The sequence below is a fragment of the Alligator sinensis genome, unplaced genomic scaffold (genome assembly GCF_000455745.1).
Source record: "Alligator sinensis unplaced genomic scaffold, ASM45574v1 scaffold588_1, whole genome shotgun sequence".
Classification (NCBI taxonomy): domain Eukaryota; kingdom Metazoa; phylum Chordata; order Crocodylia; family Alligatoridae; genus Alligator; species Alligator sinensis.
The window spans coordinates 620,186-643,160 of record NW_005842244.1 but is presented as its reverse complement, the minus strand read 5'-3'; the positions used below and the strand labels follow the sequence as shown (position 1 = coordinate 643,160).

Here is a 22,975-nt window from a genome sequence, read left to right as displayed (position 1 = left end):
AGAATTAATCTCTGATTTCACATCTCCATTGTAATGGTTCTTAGAACATTTTGCCTCTTTAATCCTTTTATGATTACTGCAAAAGATTCAAATAGAGAATAACTACAAGGATCTCTGCTCCAAAGCATGAAGACATGAGCTTTAAGCCCACAGAAGTTAGGACATTCAGAGTTAAGGCAGAAGCTCTACCCAAAAGGCAGTCCTTGTGTCAATGCACATAGGAGGTATCAAACTCGTGTGATCTCACATATCACACTGTGTGTGCTGTAAATAGGCTTTGCAGAGTGAGCTAAGGGATGAGAATTAGCTTTCACTTTGAATATCCAACCATTTGTGAGTTTAGATGACACAATGGATGTTACTGATACATAGCTTTTTGTGATTTATCAGTAATGAGTATCGCAAACTGCCTCATTAGTAACTCAGTTGAAATTGCTGTTTGCAGCCATTCAACACGTACCCTTCGTGAGATCTTTTCTGTCCAGGCATGCCAGTAGTAGTGCAAAGGGGCTCTAGCACCTCGAGGCAATTAAGCAAGGTTTAGGTCCCCAAATTCAAATGTTGTAACGTCAAGATCCTGCAGAGCTGCTATCGCACTTGGGGCCACCAGGCACCTGAGTTTTCAGTAGTACAGTTCCCTAGGTGCTTGACATTTTCTCCCGCTCAGCAGATCTTGGTTTTGAGTGCCTTGCAGTCAGCACCTCAAGGCCCATCAGAGTTGTGTCATGGTTGACCGTGTGTCTAGTCGGTTAGATAATGGATCTGTATAAGATGGTATGGATAGGGATAATAACGTTGGAGGCAGAGGGTTGGACTAGATGACCTCTGGAGGTCCCTTCCAACCCTCCTTTTCTATGATATCTATAATCAAGATTCACAAATTAGTTGTTCTTTCACCTGTCTCACTTTGAAAGACTCATACCAAGCAGAGGCTGCTGCTTTCCTTTCCGCAGAAAGAACGATGCTAGTGGTCAGAGGATTTGCCCAGGGAGTGGGAGACCTGAGCCCTCCTCTGTCTGAGGGGGCTCAAATCCACATTCCCCTGCTCCTGCACCAATCCACTCACAAAACGGTCTGTAACTACAGACAGAAGCAAAGTTAGTGTGCACCCTTCATGCCTTTTCTTAAAGGTGGTCAACCAAAGTAAATGAATAGAAGGTTTACTGTGCAAGAGCGAAGGTAGGGAAGTGAGGATAACCCTCTAGCTTAGTGGTATGGATGCTCACCAGGTGCAGTCCTGGTTTCAGTCCCTGCACGCAGGATGACTTATGTGTTTTCCATGGAATCGTCATTAGGCAGACATAAAATGGAGATAATACTGATATTCTCTGTAAAGTGCTTTGAGGTCTACAGGAAAACAATGCTGAACAACAACAGTAACAGTAATGATGGTGATGATACATTGAGAAAGAGTGAGAAAGAGAACCTTGAATTCCCCTTCAGGCTACAGTTACAGTTACCTTTAGGCATGCAGTAGAGGTTAGTCTACTATAAAGGTTGTGAATCAGTTGGAGGAGCTTGCAAACCAACTCAGAAAGAACAGTTCACACGTGGTATACTGTGGGAGAAGCCACAAAGATATTTATGTGTTATTACAAAGAGTGAGCCAAGGCTGGCATTCCCTACAGTTAGTTCATGCTTAGTTAAATACCTCTTACTCACTGCTATCTACCTAATGACTCTCATTTTGATCCTCTTTCAACAACGGTCTACATTTCTCAGTATAGAAGGCAGTGACTGTGTCATCAAAAAATCATTACAAATATTTCTCAAGGCTTTACTCATGTCTATAGTCATTCCCTTTTAAGACAGAAAAAGAGTATTTTCTTAATAATAAACTTTGCACTTACAAAGCACCCTGTTTGACATTCACTGATTAATCCGCAAAGTGCTCCTCTGAAAGACAGGCTGCATCTACACATGCACCTTACCGCCGAGTAGACTAATTAGCTGCTGAGTAAAGCACCATCATCTACACATGCGTCGCCATCTACACTAATTTATGCTAGCATAGGATAGTACTGTCGGGAACAATATTATCTTAGGGCGGGGTAATGTTTTGCGATTAAAAGCACATGTAGCCACTGACCGCGGGCATAAATTGTGCCCAGTCAGCAGGGGGCCAGACTCTTACCTGCTGCCTAGCCACACCGCTCCACACTTTCAGCACCCTTGTGCCCCAGCCAGCCCCTCCGCCACCCAATGCTAGAGCCAGGGGCTAACTCCCATGTCCCGTGCCAGCCCAGGCCTACTCCACTCCAGCTCGAATTGCTGCATTCAACTCAAACTGCTCCAGAGTTTATTGTTTCACATTAACTGCATGTGTAGATGCACGCACAAATATGATTATCTCCATTTTACAGATGAGGAAACTGAAAGAACAATACTAAGGCTATAAAGCAAGTCAGAGGCAAAACAGGGATTTGACTTCATAAAAACTCATCCCTCTGCTTCAACATCAGACATTACAAAAGGCATTTAATGTTATATTTAATATATGTGCCAGATCAGTATAGACTTTAAAAGCATAAGAAAAGTCATACTAAGAGCTACTTAATTTCCCCCTATTGATATTAATAGCTGCACTGCAAGAAAGTCAGCAGTACATTAGACGACATCATTGGTCACCAGTGACAAGGTTTTTAATATTGCAGGACAGTCAATACACATTAAAAATAAAACAATGTACCATTCTCACAACTCACATACATTACAGAAGGCAACGGAGTTATGCCGATTTACACTGGCTGAGGATCTGACTTGCTACAAATATCTATTGAACAAAGAAAGGCTATCATCACTGCTAAATAAATAGCATCTCTTTATTGTCCACTAGAACAGTACCCATAAGAAGTTGGCCACTGATTCAGAATTAAGAGAATGGGTTTCTGGCATTGCCCTGAAAAATCTGACTGCCCCAAAAACATGATCCAAAGATGTCTTTCTCGTCGTGCAGATGTTTATGCAGAGTATATTAGAGAGGTTGCATTCACTTTCTAAAAGAAATATTTAAAAGAAGATGTGACTCTTCAGCCCAAAGCTACTGCCTAACCAATAGCTGTAGGAGAGTTAACACTGGACTCGACCCCAATTGTGTAGGAAGTAGTTGCAGCCATGTCGGCAGCCAATTTAGCACAGTGTCCGGTTACTTCTGGATTTCCCTGCTTCTATTCCGGCAGAGACAAACTCCAGCCTCCCCACTGAAGACACCCCAATTTTAGAAGGCTGATTTTTGCAGGAAAGGTGCATATGGTATGTGAGCAAATATGATATAACACAATGATGTTCTGAACGAGATCCGGGAAACCTGCAAATAAACTTTTCAATACAAACACCCTACAGGGCACCCCTTCTGTCGCAGACCCTGGGGGGAGCTAGTTTCTTTGGGCAAGGAGCCTAACCAGGCATTTTGTTTGAGTTGGAGCAGGGACGCACCAGAAAAGCCGACGGGAACATCATAGAAAGAATAGAAGCAAGATCTGAGGAGGGAGAGAAAGAAAAAAAAATCAAGGAGTAAATTTCCTTCAGCGAGAGGCTGCGTTGACAGAAGAATGTTATCTCTGCTTCCAAGTCACATACAGGCTGGGCAGGACACTTTGTAACAGGCAAGTTAAAACAACAGGCTCGAACAAGTGATTAAAATAAGTTTTGCAAAAAAAAAAAAAAAAAAAGAAAAGTGCTTTCATTTCCTGACGCAGAACTCAGAACTAGCACTTCAGAGTCCTCTGAAACAAAGGACTTCTTTCACAGTGTCATTAGGGACAACAGTCCCATACAGGTTCAGCTTTGAAGTGATAAGCTTGATGGAAAATTGCTAGAGTTATGGCTTCAACGGCATTGATCGACTAGTCACATGTTTCTCCAGGATGAATGGGCTGAGTGCTGAAGAGGCCTCTGCCACACAGTGGGCTGAGGAGAGTTGCTGGGGATAGCAGAATGTATGTGGTTAAAATTTTAATCAGGACGACATGTGTTGTTGACATATGGCAATGCATTGCCATCTGGATTCGGAAACGGACCTGGGTTCTCAAGCTGTTGCTGGCCAAAGCCAAGAACATTGCGAAGGTGCTAGGTCAGGCTGGCTGGGAAGGGTTCGGCCAACAATCCCCCTTGACACGGTATTGCTTTCATTAAAGCAGCCTGCCTGCCTGCCCTTTGGAGGTGAAAGAGTGTTAACATCTCTGAGAGGTGAAGCAATAGTGATAGGGAAGGTCACAGAGGAGTAAAGCTAAAATCACCAACTTCCCTTCATGCTTCACTCCCTACAAATATACTCAATTACTCACGTTGTAACCACTCATTTTGTGGTCTTGTATGGTTAGTGATGACTTCAGCTCCCGGCATGAGGGCTGCAATTCAGTGAGAGTACTTTCTGCCTGTCTCGTGACCAGCAGCCACACAAGAAAAAAAAAAAAACAACAAAAACCCAAAGCACCTGAGGTTCAATTCATTTAACCATTTGGTTGCAACTGTATAAACTAAACATGTATTGCATTACCCTTAGCCGCGGGGTGACGAAACATGGGAGGGGGAAGAAAAAGAAAGAAAATATAAACCACATTTCTAGAGACCAGATTAACAGATCAATTTAGCAAAACACAAAAAGTGAATGAAAAAGAAAATTCCAGGACAATTCCTTAAAGCGGAAAAGGTCAAAGCGAGTAATGTTTTATCCTGCTAGAATTCCTCCAGGATTAAAATGTTAGCTAATTTGGCCTTCCAAGCAATAGATGTTTTGTAGTTCCTTAAATTTATTTTACCCATCCTTAATCTATCCATGTTTCCTTTCTTTTTGCATAACGCTTCTATCTATTATGTTTTTCTTTGCCCTAAAACATCCACTGCCTGTGGCTAAAACTATTACACAAAAGAGACTCTTAAATTAACCGCATTACGAATAACGCCCTGGACTCTTGCTTGGTATAAGAGCCAAACATGAATGGTCTGACTGCCTATGACTCACATTGACCTGAACGTAACGTGTAGGATCTCATCAGCTCATCATATTTGCCCCGACAGCAATATGTCGCCGTACAATTTAACTACCGTAACGTAACAAGAGGACAGATTCTGATGCTCTCTCACACCCTTACTCCATAAGCATGCTCAGTGTGTAAAATGCCAGTCCTCTTGAAACCAGCAGCAGGACTCTAAAGAAGCCAGGACTCTAACGATCGCCCAGTGAAGTTCTCCGCTATGTAAGCATGGGTTATGCAGTCCAACCTATGATGAGTCATTATAATGGGTCCAATTCCATCATCACTCTGGTCGTACTAAGGCAGATTCCCTAGAAGGCAAATGAGGATTTTTGTTCCAGGTAAGATGTAAGGAAGATTTGACCACTTAGAATTAAAAATGTATTTTGAGCCCTGGAAACCCTCAAAATGAAGCTGGATGGTCTCTCCCCACCTATTTTTCTCCTATTTAAAATATATATACAGTTCAGGAAGATGAATATATTCACTTCAAGAAGATGAATTTAAGATACAACAGGCATCTAAGTGAAAACTCTAGGAACAGCAATGTAAGTAACAGCTGACATTAGACTATTTCTTCTTTAACAAAGATATGGCGGTTTTGAAATTTTGTTTAAAAGCTTGTTATGTAGGATAGATTCCCATGCATTGCTTTCTATTATAAATAAAAAATATTAATGGATTTACATCATATTTTATGCCACTTCAAGTTCATTTTTGGAAAGCCACAAACAAGCTGGAGATTAACATCAGTCATCCCAGACTTCAGACAGCAGAGCTGCAAGCTGGGAAGTATAGATATTAAAATTTACGTTCACCAGTTGCAAACCCATTAGCTAGTTTGGTCCACAAATGCATATTTTGTGCCTATCCACCCTAAAACCCCACAATATAAAGTACTGTATATCAATATAACATTTGTAATGGCTCTCTTTTAGTTATTAATTTAAATGAAATAGCACCAGTGCCAGGAGAACTGGGTACTAAAAAAAGCATTTTATTTCTCAATCTATAAAAGAAGAGGCCTATTTCCTTGAAAAACATCTCTCTCATATGTTTAGTAAATAGGTTAATACAATTTGAAATTAAACTTAATTCTGTTTCATGATATTAGGATGTAAAAATGAATTTCTAAAGAAAGACTGGCATTAATCATTGAGTCCAATATATAGTTATTATTACTATTTGTATAGCAGTAATGCCCACAGGGTAGAGGACACAGCTCACACAAAGCGCAAGATATTCTCTGTCCAAAGAGTTTATAGTCTAAGGCCGGGGTAGATAACCCCCTGCACAAATGCCAGAGTATGGCATGCAAAGGCATTTTCCTTGACATGTGTGCCTCGGGGAGGACAGCGGAGTAGTTTTGAGGGGCCCCAATCCTTGTTGGGGCAGTGAAGCCCCTGGTGCGACTGCTTGCAGCCTCCCAGCTGCCTGCTGCGAGCAGCCTGGGCTCCATGGTGGGGGGCAGGGGCCTGCCCAGAGCCTGGGTCAGCTGGGGCAGGCATCCACGAGGCTGCAAGTGGCTGCAATGGGGTCTGCAAAGCCCTGGTCTAACTCGCTGCCTGTGTGCCTCAGGGCGGCCGGCCGGGAAGGGGCTGGGGCTGTGCTGCCACAACATCGATCAGGCCCCTCTCGGCTCCCTTGCTGTCTGCCCCTGGCATGCCAACATCTTACAAGTTGAAGTTGCAGGTGTTTTTGGTGCTCTGCCCCAAAATATTGCTGACGCCTAGTCTAAAGCTTCACTTTCCTAATGGTTTCTATATGTGCTTAACATGTACTGTGAGCGGTCTCACTGACTTCCCTGAAATGGCAACTGCTGATCCTCCTGGATCATGGTGTATGCATGAAAGGTCACCCAGGGCTTCAATACATATACCTAGGCAAGGAGTATGGAGGAGTGGAGGCTTCCCCAGACCGTCCATCCCTCCTTTAGGCCACTGTGACGAAATCCAAAGGGTAGACTAAGTCCAGTTTTGTGGTGGTGCCATGTCTGCACTTGTATAAGCATCCAGGAATTGAACCCACATCTCCTGTGTGGCAAATAAGGAGTCTACCACCAAACCACAGGGGACTCCTTCTTCCCTGAAATGCAGCTAGCCCATATGCAAGTTATTGCTCATAAGATCTGCCGGACCTGTGCAGCCTCCTAAGACCCGCTGGACCTGTATAGAGCACCATTAATTCTGAATGTAATAGCAAATGAAACTAACTGCAAAGGGTGAAGCAAGTTTAGATGCACTGAAAGACGGATAATTTAAAATCATTGTGTTCGGGTGGAAAAACAACCTATCTAAAATTTTGCTCAGAACTAGGTCATAGGGAGGAGGAGAGAGTCAGTTTTGAGATTCGAAAAAAGGAAGAATCCCTTTCATTTAAAAAAAAAAATCAGTTTTATATAAACATTTCTATTGCAGAGGATTTCCAACAAAAGTACAGAAAAAATCTTCCCAAGGAATAAAAGCGTAGATGCATTATTTCTCCTCCGAGGAGCTTCTACCAAAGGTATCATAACTATCACTTAGCAAGGAATAGGTACATCACCTTTCTCTCCAGACATCCATACCTCTACTTATCCATGTTCGTCTTTCTTAACCTTCTGTCTCTTGTTCTGTCTCCTCCTCTTCTTTTTCCTCTTTATCTCTCTCTCTGCTTCCCTCTCTTTCCTACTCCAACCAACTATTACTTAACCTTCAGGTACCCACTTAAACAACCCCCCAAATAGCAATAATAATTACGTAGAGTCAATAGCGTGGTATGTAATCACCTTGCCTACTGTGCTAATGTCAGTTATCTTTTGCTTATGTACACGACATTCTTTATCCTTCCAATACTTTAAGAGTGAATTGTTACTTGTTTGGGATCGGCTATTGTTACTGCACCTGGACTCATTTTCAATTCCTAAAATAAAGTGAAAGGAAAAAAAGGAGCCAGGACACATTAACATATAAAAAAGAGGAGTAACACAAGATTCTCGTCTCACTTCCATGTAAGCCAGCCACTGAAATCAATGCAGTTGCACAGGTGTGGAATTTATGTAAAGTCAGGTCCGGTAATGTCATGGAGATACATAAGCTGTAGCCTGACAGCTTCACATCCTGCTTTGGTTTTGAGTATTCCTTATTCACTGATCATTCCTTGACTTATCGACATCTGCCTTTTCTTGTGGGGATTTTTCTGATGGCAAACATTTTTTAAACCATGCTGAAGGTTGTGGGCCAGATCCATTGTTAAACACGAGGAGCATACACCACAGGTTGAAAGGGAAGTGGTGAAAAGCTTACATTTGCATTTCCTGGACCCTATGTGCCAAACTGCTCACCCAGGGTAAGTTAGATCCCTGGGTGTAAAGCTTATCTAATTGACACCAGCTGTCAGTGGTCTCAAGGTCATGAACCAGCAACTTGGGAACATCATGGCTTAAGGAATTCCCAGCCACGTCCCTTGCACTGGATGCAAAGAGCCTGGTGATGGACAACTCACTGTCATAATATACCCTGAAGAGGTGTGATCTTAACTGCAGCCAATTTTTAGGAGAAGTACAGTGCATAGGAGTCATACCAGGATGCCCAAAATCCAACCCTATAACTGTAAAATGACTTTGCATATCTCAACTATCGCAATATGTAAATTGATTCTCTCTCTTCTATAATGAATTGATTCTGTAATGAATGAAGAACAGCTTGATATATCTGTAAACATTATAAAGTAGCTGAAATGCTAAGAGTACGCTTTGGAGTCCTATCCCTATGGTGCACATGCTTGTTCTGAAACCTTCTTCTTTGTGCCATACTTTATATTATATATATATATATGTGTGTGTGTGTGTATATATATATTCAACATGGTTTTGTGTGTGTGTGATATATATACAATAAATTTAACATGGTGTCAAAATCCTTATCTGGCTTTGATAAACTGGCATAAAGTTTGGCAATTTGTATAGCATTAGACCGTTAAAACTAGAAAATTTCAATTAAAAAACTGCCAGAAGATTTTTGTACTTGTTCCCAGAAAGATATAAAAATTGTAATGGGAAAAAAAATCTGTTTTTACATGGAAAGCCCAAGCAATAATTATGACACTGCTTAATGTTACTGCATACCAGCATGGCTGCAACCCTCATATCATTATTTTTATTTACTATTTATTTTGCATTTTTCTATTCTGTACTTGATAAAGACATAAAAATACCAAATTAAATAATGTAGCATGTCATTAATACAGTTTCTTTTCCCCAAGGCAATGGACACGCTGGACTGGTTGGTTTATACTTGTTTTATTTCAGGCTGCAAGCAATTTGGAATTGGGATAATAGGAAGGTATGGATGATAGTACAAAGGGGCTTCAAAGCTAATTGCAGCCCATGGGTGGAACCTGGATTTCTAAGGTAAATAAATGGCAGTGTTAGTGTGATGTTAGAGCGATTTGAAGAATGTCTTGCATTTGAAAGCTTGTCTAACCCTATATCCCACCTATACAGTTGGCCCAATAAAAGATATCCACTCAAGGAAATCCTTGACAAAGATACACAAATAAATACCAGCATTCCTTTAAAAATATTCCTCAGAAGTGAAAAAGAGCCCAAATCCATTTTCTCCTTTCCACGCCTTATTAGAGAGAGAACCTGGGAACTTTGAACTTACTTCCTTTTTCTCCTCCATGGAGAGTTTAAAAGATGCAGTTCCTAAAAGGGTCTCTGCTTAGGTAGCACAGCAATAGTAGCGTACTTTAGAGGTGCAAGGTAGATAAGAGCCTAACAAATCTAGTGGCAGCAGTCGGAGGATCAGGACTCTGATCAGTTTGGGGGGATCTAGCAGGAATCAAACTGTTTTCATCAGGATATAAGCAAGTGGGGCAATCAGAAAGGAGAAGGCTCCTGTTTGCAGATCCATGCTTCAGCAAAAGACAGAAGTGGTAGTGAATGGATGCTCTCCATTAGGGCTATGCAAAGCTTCGGTGGCCGATTCGATTCGCAGGAGATTTGGCCAGATTCGGTGGCTGAATCTCTGAATCCGAATCAAACCGGGAGACCCACGTATCTCTCCGAATCGAATCGGAAGCCTCCACTCAGAGAGATTCAGCCATCGACTGTGCAGGCAAATACTAGACAGTGCTGGTGGAAGCAGCGGGGGGAGCAGCCGGATGAGCCCTGGCTTGAGCCGGCAGCCCCGGGAGAAGCCGTGGCTCCTCCTCCGGTTTCCCCCATGTCGGGGCGAGGCAGGCAGTGGGGCCAGCCACGGGAGAAGCCGTAGGGGCTGGGGGAATGATTGGGAGCTGGGGGATCGAACTGGGATTGAACAGGGGTTTCCCCCCAGCTCCCAGCTTGATTCCCCAGCTCCTGGTTCGGTCCCCCAGGTCCCAATCATTCCCCCAGCTCCCTGATCATTCCCCCCAGCCCCCACAGCTTCTCCCAGGGCTGTCGGCTTGAGCCGTGGCTCGTCCAGCTGCTCCCCTGGCTGCCCCCCACGAGGGCAAGGCAGGCAGTGTTGCCCCCAGGAGAAGCTGTGGGGGCTGAGGGGAATGACTGGGGAGCTGGGGGAATGATTGGGAGCTGGAGGATCGAATCAGGAACTGGGGAATCAAACCGGGAACTATGGGGAACGATCAGGGGCTTCCCCCAAGCTCCTGCTTTGATCCCCCAGCTCCCCAATCATTCCCTCCCAGCTCCTGATCCCCCCCCAGCCCTCATGGCTTCTCCTGAGGCTGCCAGCACTGCCTGCCTCACCCTGGCGGGGGTGGGGGGCACCCAGGGGAGCAGCTGGACCAGCCGCAGCTCCTCCTGGGGCTGCCAGCTCAAGCCGAGCCTCATCCGGCTGCTCCCCCTGCTGCTCCCCTAGCTGCTCCCGCCAGTACTGCCCGCCTGTATAGTCTATGGCCGAATAAGATTTGGCGCCGAGTATCTTTGGATTCGGTCAAATCGAATCAGGACAGTGATTCGATTTGGTGTTTCGAATCACTGTCGCGATTCGATTCCAAATCAAATCACTGTCCCTCCGAATTGCCGAATCTGAAGCGAATACTTTCTGCTTCGCACAGGCCTACTGTCCATCCCTAGGCAAACCCTTCTACTCTCAACAATTATCCACTGCAGCAGCATTTACTAGCATGCATGACTTGCCTCTGGTGCAGCCCATTTTCTTGTGCGCTTATGTTCCCAGTTCACTGTCCTTGTCATTCACTCTCCCTTCCGAATCGGTGCCCTCCAATGGCGTTAACAGGTGATGCACCGCTGGAGCAGCTGTGCAACTTGGAGCACAGTACTTTCAGGCATTAGAGAAGAGAGGTGTTTTCGCAGAAGTGCTAACCGTAGTATGCTGGCACAATACTAACCTCATGCAAATACATTCTGCTCTCCTAACACCACCCTGATGTTCCCATTGGATTTGTTAGTTTTACGTTCCTATTGTGCTGCTGTAAGCTGTTCAAAGGCTACCATGGTCCACCTTGGACACATCTGTTCTGCTGACGGATGCAGTGATTTCCTATGTACCACTTCCACAGTGGAATGTCTGAAGTTTAATTAATGATTGTAAAGCTGCTATGGTGATGAAAGTTGTTATTAAAGTGCAAAATTAATAACAATAAACACAGACGATGCGATTTATTTTAAGAGGAAAACCTGAGTTGTACATATTAACACATAGTGCATCTGTGATGCAACATGAAAGCGAGGTTTCTCCAAAAATACTTCCTCTGCTAATTTTAGTCGCTCCAGTCACCCTTATTTAACAGAATACAAATCTGGGTACTGCGCTGCATGTGTTTTTGTTTGTGTCGGTTTTTTTGCAGCACTCGAAGTTAAACAAGGGAGCAGATAAGACTTGTCGTGCTTCAAGGCAGCTCAAGAGCAGAACACACAGGGTTAAAGCAACATTGAGCCCTACGGACCATGTTTGAGGGAAGTCTCACAAAAGTAATTTTAACTCTCTCCCTCTCCCCGCCCCCCATCTTCTCTTTCCTTTTATGTTCTTAATTGTATATTGTCCTTCATTCTTTACATCACAGTTATATTTAATTCCTTGTTCCACTGAAACCGTATTTTAAAAAGTGCCAGTTCTTAGCTTCTGCTGTACAAAAAAAAAAAGTAAAAACAAAAAAAAAGTGCTGGTATTCAGTTCCTGTGAGCTCTTGCTCACTTTGAGCACTGTTCCTATTACACAATAATGTGTTATTTTGTTGAATTTTGGCATCAATCTAGCTTGTCTGGTCAGGAGCCAAAAAATTAGAGTGTGTCAGTCCACCAGTTCCTCCGCAGAGAAGCTCTCTTCTCGCCCAGCGAGTGCTCTGTACTCTTGGAGCAAGGCCAAGAAGGGAAATCCATTTTACATAAAGAATGCACACAGCTCAAGTGCTCGGAGACTTTTTACCTACTAAAATAACTTTATGGACAAATGCCAGTCAGCTAGACGCATCCAGCAAAGAACATTTGGCATCAAAAACAAGGTAAAGTAATCTGCAGAGGTAACAAAGTTTTTAGAAACGAGGAAATGGCTGTAAGTGCATTCGTGGCACATCACATGATTTGGCACAGCCGGTACGATTGGCCGGAATTGCAGTAAATACAGCCGCCATGTAAGGAGCTGAAAGCTTCGCCCTTTGCTGAATCCTTAAAATGGCGGACTCGCAGCGCACCAAGCGAAGCAAGCCGAGACCCAGCCTCAGGATTTTTTTTCTTTTCTTTTCTTTCTTTCTTTCTTTCTTTTTTTCCCCTTCCCCCCTCTCCTGAAGTTTTTATAAACCTTTGCAGATTTGAGTAGAAACAGATTTCTCACAACTTGCTCTGCGTCTCAATTTCACAGTTCAGCATACACTCAGGCACTGTCAAAAGCTTGACAACGTTCCAGGGAAAATATTAACTGTAAACCTTCCAACAGGAATTAAAGGAACAGAACGAACGTCAGGATGGCCCCTGTTCAAAACCCGCACAAGCCCGTGTTTGTGCAGGCTTGCAAACTCCATGCCGCGGCTTCTGCAGCTCGAGCTGAAATGCCCCAAAATACGGTCCCGCTTCCCCGCGTGTCGCGAATGTAATTAAAAAGGACACGCATCCTCTTTGGCTAAAAAGCACATGCACGTCTCTCCCTCACTCTCGCGGGCCTGACCAGTTGAATACTGCATGCTCTGATGTATAAATATTTGCCTCTGGCTAAAGTTCAAGCAGCCCTGCGTGGCTGCCAGACACAACAGAAAACCAACATCCAAGGGAAAGTGTTTATTGCCGTACTGGCCAAAGAAGCGACTGCCAGCAAACAATCGAGTCTGATTGGCCCCGTCTTTTGAGTGCTTATCATAAAGTACCTGGCCTGCCGCCACCCATGCTCCCACCCTTTGATAAAAGTTAGTTGCCACATTCATACGTTTATAACTAATGCTGGCCAATGTCTACGTCCCATCAGTCCCAAACTATTGACGGGCTCAAATGGTCTATTATCCACCCAACCGTCCTCACACCTCTGGGAATTAACCCTTTGTTAAGCCACTAACACCCGAACAACAGGCAATTTAAGCACCAAGAAGTCTATAGACTTTGTTCCCAACTTTACTTCTGCAGTGGAACCGGTAAGTTGGATCTAAAGAAGAAAAATTCAAAGCAACAAATTGCCTCTAAACGTTGGGAAGACATGACAGAACTGCAGGCAAAGGCAGGTCTGTGTCTCAGCAGCAAAAGGGAATAGGTCTGAAAATATTCTATACTCACTAATGATGGAACTCTCTAATGAACGATAGAAAATGCAAGGTTTTCGCCCCCGCAAAATGAGACACTCTGCAGGTTTATGAGATTTTAGGGCACACGGAACCTCTCGAACAGGGGAAATAATGCAACCCACGGATCGGCACATTCAGATATTCATATAATGACCAAGAAAAAAATATGAAGGGGAAAAAATTTGTAGAAACTCTGCATTGTTAAGGGGTTGGAGTCATGCTGTGGAACACGTTAATACCGAACACATGGCTATAGGTAAGAGGAATACAATCTACAGATGCTTTTCAGGAAAAATCAGTGGAACCCTACAGGAGACCTAACTGCAATCAAGATTGTTACCATTGCTGTCATCCTTGAAAATAGCTTCCCAATACACCAATAATCATAGTGTTAAAATCCACTAAATGAATATACAGAGACCTTGCACATCTGACTTTCTGTTCATATGATGATTGAAATAGAGGCCATTCTAATTGAATAGAAAAACTATACTTTGGAAAAACGTGTCTCATTTTCTCTGGGCAGAAACTGAGCAGAAAGCAAGCAAGCCCTTCACCAGCATGATACAAGCATTTAACTAAAAATATGAAGACGGTGTTAGATAATTACCTTAAATGCTGTCAGCAAAATACAGATTGTAGTCATTGTAACAGCTGCATACATATAGGTGAAAGTAGATTTTAAGCAGCACATTAGGTAACTTGTTATAGCTCTACCCCTGAAAAATCTTTAATCTCCTTGTCCTTTCTTGGGCTGGGTTTAAATAGTCATAAATTCAAATTCACTGTAAAACCACACAAATAACCTATCAACTAATCCCATTTTCTACTCTGTTTCCTTAATATGAGTCTTAACAATTCTGCTTGCCCTGTCCAATCTCACTCTAAACCACAAATGGGCTGTGATGTCACTACTGTCGATCTGCTTTAAACCTAAGAAGCCCAACACTAATAGTATCAAGACCGGCTTGCAAGAGGCCCAAGTGAATCATGTGAAAGAGGATCACAGAGGAATGTTCTGTTCCCACTGCGAACAAGACAGAATTAACTCTGAGATGCTTCCTTCTGTTGCCCTGTTTGTCAGAAAGGTCAAGATGATTAGCTCTTGTATACTCCGAACCAACCGTCAAAACAAAATATATGTTAAATCCTGATCTATTTTAAACAGACAAGACTACGCTCAGGAAGGATAATTTAAGATGCACTTAAGAAGAACAAAGTAAGTTACCCTCTATACCATGCCTGTTATTACTTGCATTAAAAGATCATGTTAACTTTTCATTCTTTCAAGTGACATGCTAGAAAAATTAGCAGAATCACCTTTTTGTATCAGCTATTAACAAAAAAAACCAAACCAAAACAAAACAAAGCATATCAACAAAAGAAAGATATCGTGATTTTAAGTTGTGTTAGAAAAAAACAAACGCTAAATTGGCTGTCTTCATTGTTTTTAACAAAAGCACTTTTATCTTGCAGATCTCCGTGGAAATAAATATATTGTTTTTGTGCATTGACAATTTCTTAACTGGTTATGTTTGAAGTCTACGATTAAAAACTACACAGACTGAAATCATTAAAAATTGTCCAAAGTGCTTTGATATTGGAGTTGGTTATACTGTGCAGAAGAGAAGGAACTTCTGAGATCTTAATTGACTATGCATTTAAGAATGATCACAATGATGTATTCAGCAAATTACCAAAAGGGTGCAAACTCTTATAACCAATAGATGCTGTGTGATGTGTGCAATGCATACTGGGTACTCCAACATATTCAAAGAGTAATAAAATAAAACAAATGGCATAAAAATTCTGTTCACTTGTATCTTTTTCATTGGATATCAATGTAAATATAGACTGAAGTAATCAAAATGCTAGAAATATAAATATTCCTTTTAAAGCCACTGAATCCATCACTTTACTAGGAAAGGCTTAGCTATGTTATTTGCAATTCCCTCATTGCACAACAATGTACATTACTGTCTGTAAGCTCTAATTTGGCATGGCGCATCATTAATGACCTGAATGGTGGCTGTTTCACACATACATATTTAATTACAACAGCTGAACAAATTACATATTTATGCTTTATAAAGGGGATTGCCAGTCTAATTCATTTGCTATGCATGCAGGTACAGGGCTCCATCTGCAACAGCATCTGCACAACAAGAGCTAACAATTATCCATTGTAAGTGAGTGAGTGTATCTGGTGAAACCTGTAAGAGATGCAATCATATTAACCACTTCACTGCCTACAAACCATTATTTTCTCAATGGTTCATAATATTTTAAATAATTTATTATTAACAGTACTACTACTTTGCATTTCAGCAGCATTTCTCACCCGCGGATCTCTAAGCACTTTATATATGATAATGAATGAAGCATTCAACAGCCTTGTGAGGTGAGTCGTTATTATTATCCCAACTTTATATGTGGAGAAACTAAGGTACACTGCAGGGCTAGATGCTCAGGGGATGTGAACAAATAGAGCTCCACTGACTTGAGCTAGGCTAGGCTGTTTTTGGTCGTCTTAGGATCCAGCCCTAAGAGACTTGCCAAAGGTGAGACAGCAAATCAGTAACGGAGGTGGAAATAAAGTTAGGTTGCCACAGCCCCAATTCTGTGATTTACACCCAAGAAAACTGGTCTCCCGCATTACCAGCCTGATGTAAAGTCTACTAAAGGCAACAGGAGAAAACTAAAACATTTTTGTCTTTGGATCAGGCTTCAAGTCCTTATTCCATCAATACCACCCAAGTTCTCTAAGAGGATCTCCAAAACACCAATGATTATTTCTAAAGACTCGTGGAGAATTGGAGAAGTGCCAGAATAAAGGAGATCAGTAAAAACTGTACCGAACTCTTGTTCCAAAGAAGAAGGAAGAACAATCCTAGTCATTACAACCCAAGCAAATATTTGCGAGGTGAAAATATTAATAGAACAAAATGAGGAAACATGTGGAAAAGCTGGGATGAACGATAAGTAATATGGTTTTATCAAGAATATATTCTGGTGAACAGGATTTCTTTATTTGTATACACAATTACAAAAATAATAAAATAATACGGTACAATGGAAATTTGTATTTTTAAACTGTTTAATATAAGGTATTAAACATTCTCCATGCAGCATTATTTAATACTGGCTTGGATATAAATATTCTCAATACTGTCAAATACTGAGAACTCACTGTAAGTGATAAGCAGTGATATACTGAGTTGGGTGAACATATTCATTGTAATACTTCATGCAGAGTTGTTAGGTAAAAGTCACATCTTATTTAACATAATTAACGATATGAAAGAAGAATAAAAAGTGCATTAGTGAAACTTATATCTGATACTTAATATTAAAAACTGTTGGACAGATTTCCAGGAGGCCGGAGAAATAAGAGAAGAGAGCTAGAAATATGAGAAATGTGGGCAGACAATACCATGAGCAGAAAATGAAATTCATCTGAGAAAAATACAAGATAATACTAAGAGAGGAAAACAATAAGAAATGCCAATACTACATGGGATGGCAAAACCTAGACTGCTATAAAGTCAAAATAGACATAAAAGTGATGATAGAAAGAATAGTATATATATGTGTGTAATGTAGTATGGCAGCAGCAAAGACCTAAGTGATTTTAGGCTGTATTTGCAAACCTGCAACAATATGAAAAAGAAAGGTAACAACCCTATGACTCTGGTCAACCTAGCAAGAGACCAAGGAAGAGCAACAAAAGTGATTAGTGACCTGGAGGAACAGATTGAAGGAAAGAAACATGAAAGAGGTAGAACGTATAACCTGATTATGCAATAAATCATAAAGGACATCCTAACTGACTACAAATATTTCATGGCACAAACGTGAAAGAAGGTGAAACAAGATAATATAACTAAGGAATAAAGGGATAACAAAGGCAAAATCACGCGGGTAGTGGTATCTAGTAACCCGTAGAAGGGTTTCCCATGGGATGTGAAAGAATACTCATTACTGGCACATTTAAACCTTGACTGGTTAATCAGTATACTGTAGGGAAGAACAGCAGTGGCAGGGTAAGATCTAAAATCTTTTCTAATTTCTATGGCTTTATAGAAATATTAAATATCTTCAGAACTTTGATGTATCTATATAATAAATCTAATGAGCAACTTAAGCATAGGATTATGGAACATCACTGCAACTTCAGTACCTGAAAAAGGGAACAGGGGGAGTAAACTAATCAATAGTGAATTTTCCGTTATCATTTAAAAGCTCTATTTAGAAATAAATAGGCTTAAATAGGCTACTTGGCTAAGGGCATCTGTAGGTCAACATTCTACATCAGACACTGTAATTTGCCTTAAGTGCATAGGTGCTCATTCATTAAGGGGTAGATGTAGCTGCCAAATGGTTCCCTGCAGTGCAGGCACCCTCCAGGGAGCTCTGGTGCTACTACTGCCTCGAAGACCTCATGGGGACATGCCCTACATACTACAGGACAACAGATCAACCACCCAGATACAGATCTTTCAACTGGAAAAGCTAGTGTATCGCATTAACAGCTCCGGGATGGCAAGTAGCCATTGGCAAGTGTCCCAGGTTGCTTCCATGTCAGATCCCCCATAGTCTGGGGCTGCTGGTCCCTGGATAACCCATGAGGCAACCTCTTTGGTTTTACCCCAGGCAAGAAATCAAGCATATGGGACAGAAGCAGAATTTTTTAAATAATATTTCCGTCTCCAATTCAGTGTCTACATTCTTATGTTCTGAATTTAGCTAGATTTTTACACTTGACTAGCTACAAGACAGAAAATGACAATTAGTCTAGAGGGGGAAATCTACAAGACAATGGTAAGGCCAATGCTACTGTGTGGATCAGAGCATTAGGAAATGAAACAATAATTATCCACAATGAGGATGATGGATATGAGGATGCTGAGGTGGATTTGTAAAGTCAGAAAGAAAAAAAAAAGAGGTGTGGCAACATCATCAAGAGAGGAAAAACTGAGCAAAAGGAGGTGGGGACGATTTAGGCAGATGTAGCAAGGAACCAGATGAATACATGGGAAAGAAACTTCAAACGATTAGAGGCAGGGACCGGAGAAAGAAAGGACGAGTCCAGGTGTGGCATATGCATGAAAAATTAGATTTGGGAACCTGCCATGTTTCAAAAGAGATGGCAGTGGACCGAAGCCTGTGGAAAAGAAGGACTACAAAAGCAGATCCCACCTAGCAGGAAACACATAAAGAAGGAGAAGCGGGGAAGACTTTCCTCTATTACAGCTCCCTTTGTTGGTGGGTATCTTGCCCTCCTTAGTATGGCCGGACTGGTATGCCTGGAAATCGAGAGCAGTAGGTGGAAAGGGGAAATCCACCGAACACACATCAGTAAGCCCCAGTCACATGCACGTGTAGACTCTCCACTGGTCTTCCAATGCACTCTCGGTGACACGTGAGGTTAGCCACAGATTTGTTCAGATTTTAACTTCTCAATACAGATTTTAAATACATTAAAAAAAAAAGGAAAAGTAATTAATGGAAGAGTGCCAGACAGCATTTCTGCAAGTTACTTATGTTTGCTCATGCTCAGGCTGGTATGCCTGCTCTAGCTCTCTCATACCAACTTCTCCATAATCATCCGGGTTAACATTACGCAAGATCAACGACTGCACCTACATGTCCTGCCACAGTACCTCAAATGAACTCTTCAACTTTGAAAGCTGATCAACAATCCTCTTAATACTGGGGAATGCAGTCTGTAGCTTCAGAGCAGAGAAGATTGCTAGTGTAATAAGAACAATTCAATTGCCTATACGCTCTCTGCATTTCTATAGTTTAGAAATCCTGGAAAAGTCCAATGCAATTCAGCAATGAACCCATTTTAAAATAAACAAACCAAGAACGTCTCGAAATAAGGTAGATGATTACTCAGATTCAAACAAATACGCTGAATCGAGTACAAGATTGTCCGAAACATTTTAGAATCAGACTCATTTGACTTCATTTCAACAGAACAAGAATTTGATACTGCAGCAGTCTTTAGTCCAGCGAGATCACTGCTCCTGCACATCACACTCTGGGGCTGGATTCTGAAAGCTGACCATTTATTTTACAAGCTTTTAACAGCCCAGAATTACTGCAGTCTATATTGTTACCCGGTGAACCTAAAAGCACAGGTGAAATAACTGCATCCAGTTCCACCACAACTGAGGGAAGTCAGAAACATAAGGTAGGGCATGGGGATTGTTTCTAAAAATGAGACTTGTTATGTATGTACACAATGTATGATGGAAGCACATGGAACGCTTTATATATAGTTTCTAAAGGCTCATTTGTTTGTCCTGGAATTGTTTGAAAAGGAATTCTATTTATAGAAATAATTCTACCTCTATAACATCTTTTCTGGTTTTGTTCTTCGTTTTTTGGTTTGGTTTTGCTTTAGTTGGTTAGAAAATTTGCATAAAAATGGGACAGTTCTTCAACTGGTGTAAATTGGAATATTTCCACTGAAGTCAGTGGAGGAACATTTTTTATACCAACTAAAGGGCTACTCTAGGGGAAGGTTAATTTGCTCTGTTTGCTCCTCCACTTTTTGACTCTCAGTAGTCATAATCTCCTATAATCAACACCACAATTAGTTACTGAAGAGATAATCATGATTTCATAAACAGGATTATAAATGCAGGCAATTGATATAGCACCAAGAACAGATGGATTCCTACAGAACAAATATTAAAGATTTTGGCTACTTTTTCTTAGGTTAAATGGAAGGATGAGCAAAAAGATATACAACACCAAAGACGTTTTCTCCAAATACATTGTTTTTCAGCACAGTCCATTAGGCATCCACCATTCCTCAACAGTTATTTTCTAAATCCACTATCTGATACTCTTTTGACAGTAGACAACAACGGTCTATAGTAACTCTCTACACTGCAGCCCTGTTGGTTGTTTCTTACAAGCCAGAATCACAGCGTCATAGACAGGTAGAGCTGGAAGGGACCTCCAGAGGTCATCTAGTCCACCCCCCTGCATGAGGCAGGACCATCCCTATGCAAACCATCTACTGTCTAACCTATTAGGACAAGCAACCCTGACACAACCACAAAAACATAACACCCTAACCTGTCACAGGTAAGGCAGTGGGATCACAGTGGGCAATGTTCGGCTGCTGCAAAGGTTGTTAAAACAGGCCCTGGAGATCCAAGGAAGAGGGCCACACCTCCTGCTAGGGCAAAACCCCCCACAATCCATACCAATCAGATCATGGGGTAAAATTGTTTCTTGACCACAAATACGGCTATTGGTTTGACCCTGAGCAGAGAAGCAAAGCCCTCTAACCATGAACCTCTATGCTAAGTGCCAGCAGAAGCACTTTTTTCGCCGCACTCAAAGATCTCCAGCCTTGGCTGCAGCCAACACCTAACACTTCTGAGAAAGGTGGAAAAAAGACATTTTTCCCCAGCCTGAGGGGAAAGATGCCTTCTTGGCCCCATGTGGCAACTAGTAAAGTCCAGAAGTCTGGGAAATGTGCACAGTAAAACATAGTCATAGCTGCTCCTAGCTCTCCTGACCAGTGCTTATCCAACCTCTTCCTGAACACATCTAATGAGCATCCTTAGGCAGCCTATTCCACTGCCTCGCTTTTCTAAATAGCAAAGAGGCTTTTCCTGGTATCTGTTCTAAACTGACTCTGCTGCAACTTCACGCCACCGAATAGTGCTCAGTTTTGTGTTGCCTTTGACATGGCAATCAATTTTACACAAACAAAGGTTTAATTTAAAAGCCAACCCTGAACAATGTTTTGGTGACACAAATAGAAATGCCAAGGCTTTTGAAGATTTTAGTAACATGTGGCTGGATATTCCTAAGAGCATTGAGATCAAATGGTGCGCACTGATCCAGAGCGTTTGTGGCATGGAAGGTGCAATGATCTCTTTCCCCCCCACAAAAAAGTTTATCGTAGAGCTGTCAGAACAGACTCTTCAAACAGACCATGCTAATTGGATCCAAGAGTTACAATTCAGAGGTGTAATAATGCAGCTGGGTGCCCCAGGCAGCGGTAACTTCCAGCTACTGCCACGCTGCCAACCCAGTTGTGCAGCTACGTTGGTACTGATTTTATTCAGCCGCCCTCCAGTCAGCATCTGGCATGGCTACCCCAGCCACCTCGTCCTAGTTATTCTTCTGTTACGATTCATGCGGCCAACAATGTAAATATGGCAGATTTTCTTAAGCTCAGGTTAGCGATACATCTTTCAGAAGAACAAAATATGCTTACAGATCTGGACATCTAGTTTCCAAGTGGAACAGTTCAGTGAGCTGGTCAATATAGGTCACTCAATTAACTGCGATGAGGAAGGGACGAGGCTCCAAAATTTGTCAACCCAGATGAAGTGACAAATAAGTGTTTTCTATGCATGGCAAAAAAAAAATGTGGGTTTTTTTTTGTGTGTTCAACTCCACGTTTCTGAAAGTGGAAATTCTGGAGGAATAAGGTCAAACTTAATGCTGCCCTCTCTGTTGCCCATGATAGCATGCAGCTCTCTATACCCCTGAAGAGAAGATGAATGAATCACAGGCTGACTCAGTCGGTGCTGTTCTGCATGGACCCGCCACCACTTGAAATGAATTCTGCTCTACACAAGGTCACCACCCATTCCAGGAGGGTCAAGCCTGGGATAGAAAAGGTTGTCAAGAGATGTAAATCTCCTCCCACCTCTGACCCCACAAACATAACTCATTTCCATGAGGTATAAAAAGCAAAAAGCATTGGAAACAAGATGAGAGAGGTGCTTAGGTTGTACACATTATGACTAGCAGCAATATTTTCCCAGTGAAATGTCTTATCTATTCTTAGACTGATTTACAGGCACCATATTTAACATGCAACTCCTTGCTAAACATTTCTGGGAAGCAATCAGCAGCAGGAAAATATCTTACCAACTGTTTTGCTTTCTTCTGAAACTGGTATGGATCATTTCTAAAGACTGCGTGCTTTAATATTTACTTATTCATTTATTTTTAAAATATATTCACTTTAAACTGCCACTAGCACATAGGGGACTCATCTAAAACACGTCTCCCTTAGAAGAATATATATGAGGCTCAGTCACTTTTTGACTGGTGAAACAAGTTGACGGCACAGTATTATTTCTAATAAATTTCCAAAAGTTCCTTCCTTTTTAGGAAGCAGAACACATGGCTCTCATTCACAAGAATATTTATGAGGTTGATAATTGAACTCCAGTCATATGATTCAAGGAAGCTTTTTTTTTTAAAGAAGAGAGAGTAAGTGAGAGAAGCACAACTGTAATTTC

General features: G+C 41.8%; 1 protein-coding gene and 1 long non-coding RNA gene across 9 annotated transcripts in view; one reads left to right on the top strand and one right to left on the bottom strand.

Moving 5' to 3' along the window:
- The window catches only part of NFIA (nuclear factor I A), a 429,137-nt gene that overhangs the window by 196,472 nt on the left and 209,690 nt on the right, over positions 1 to 22,975 (bottom strand). The window lies entirely within an intron of this gene.
- Positions 14,302 to 17,255, top strand: LOC112550902. The gene is made up of 3 exons (XR_003094969.1): positions 14,302 to 14,904; positions 16,014 to 16,086; positions 16,410 to 17,255. It is a non-coding gene; the product is annotated as an uncharacterized LOC112550902 (long non-coding RNA).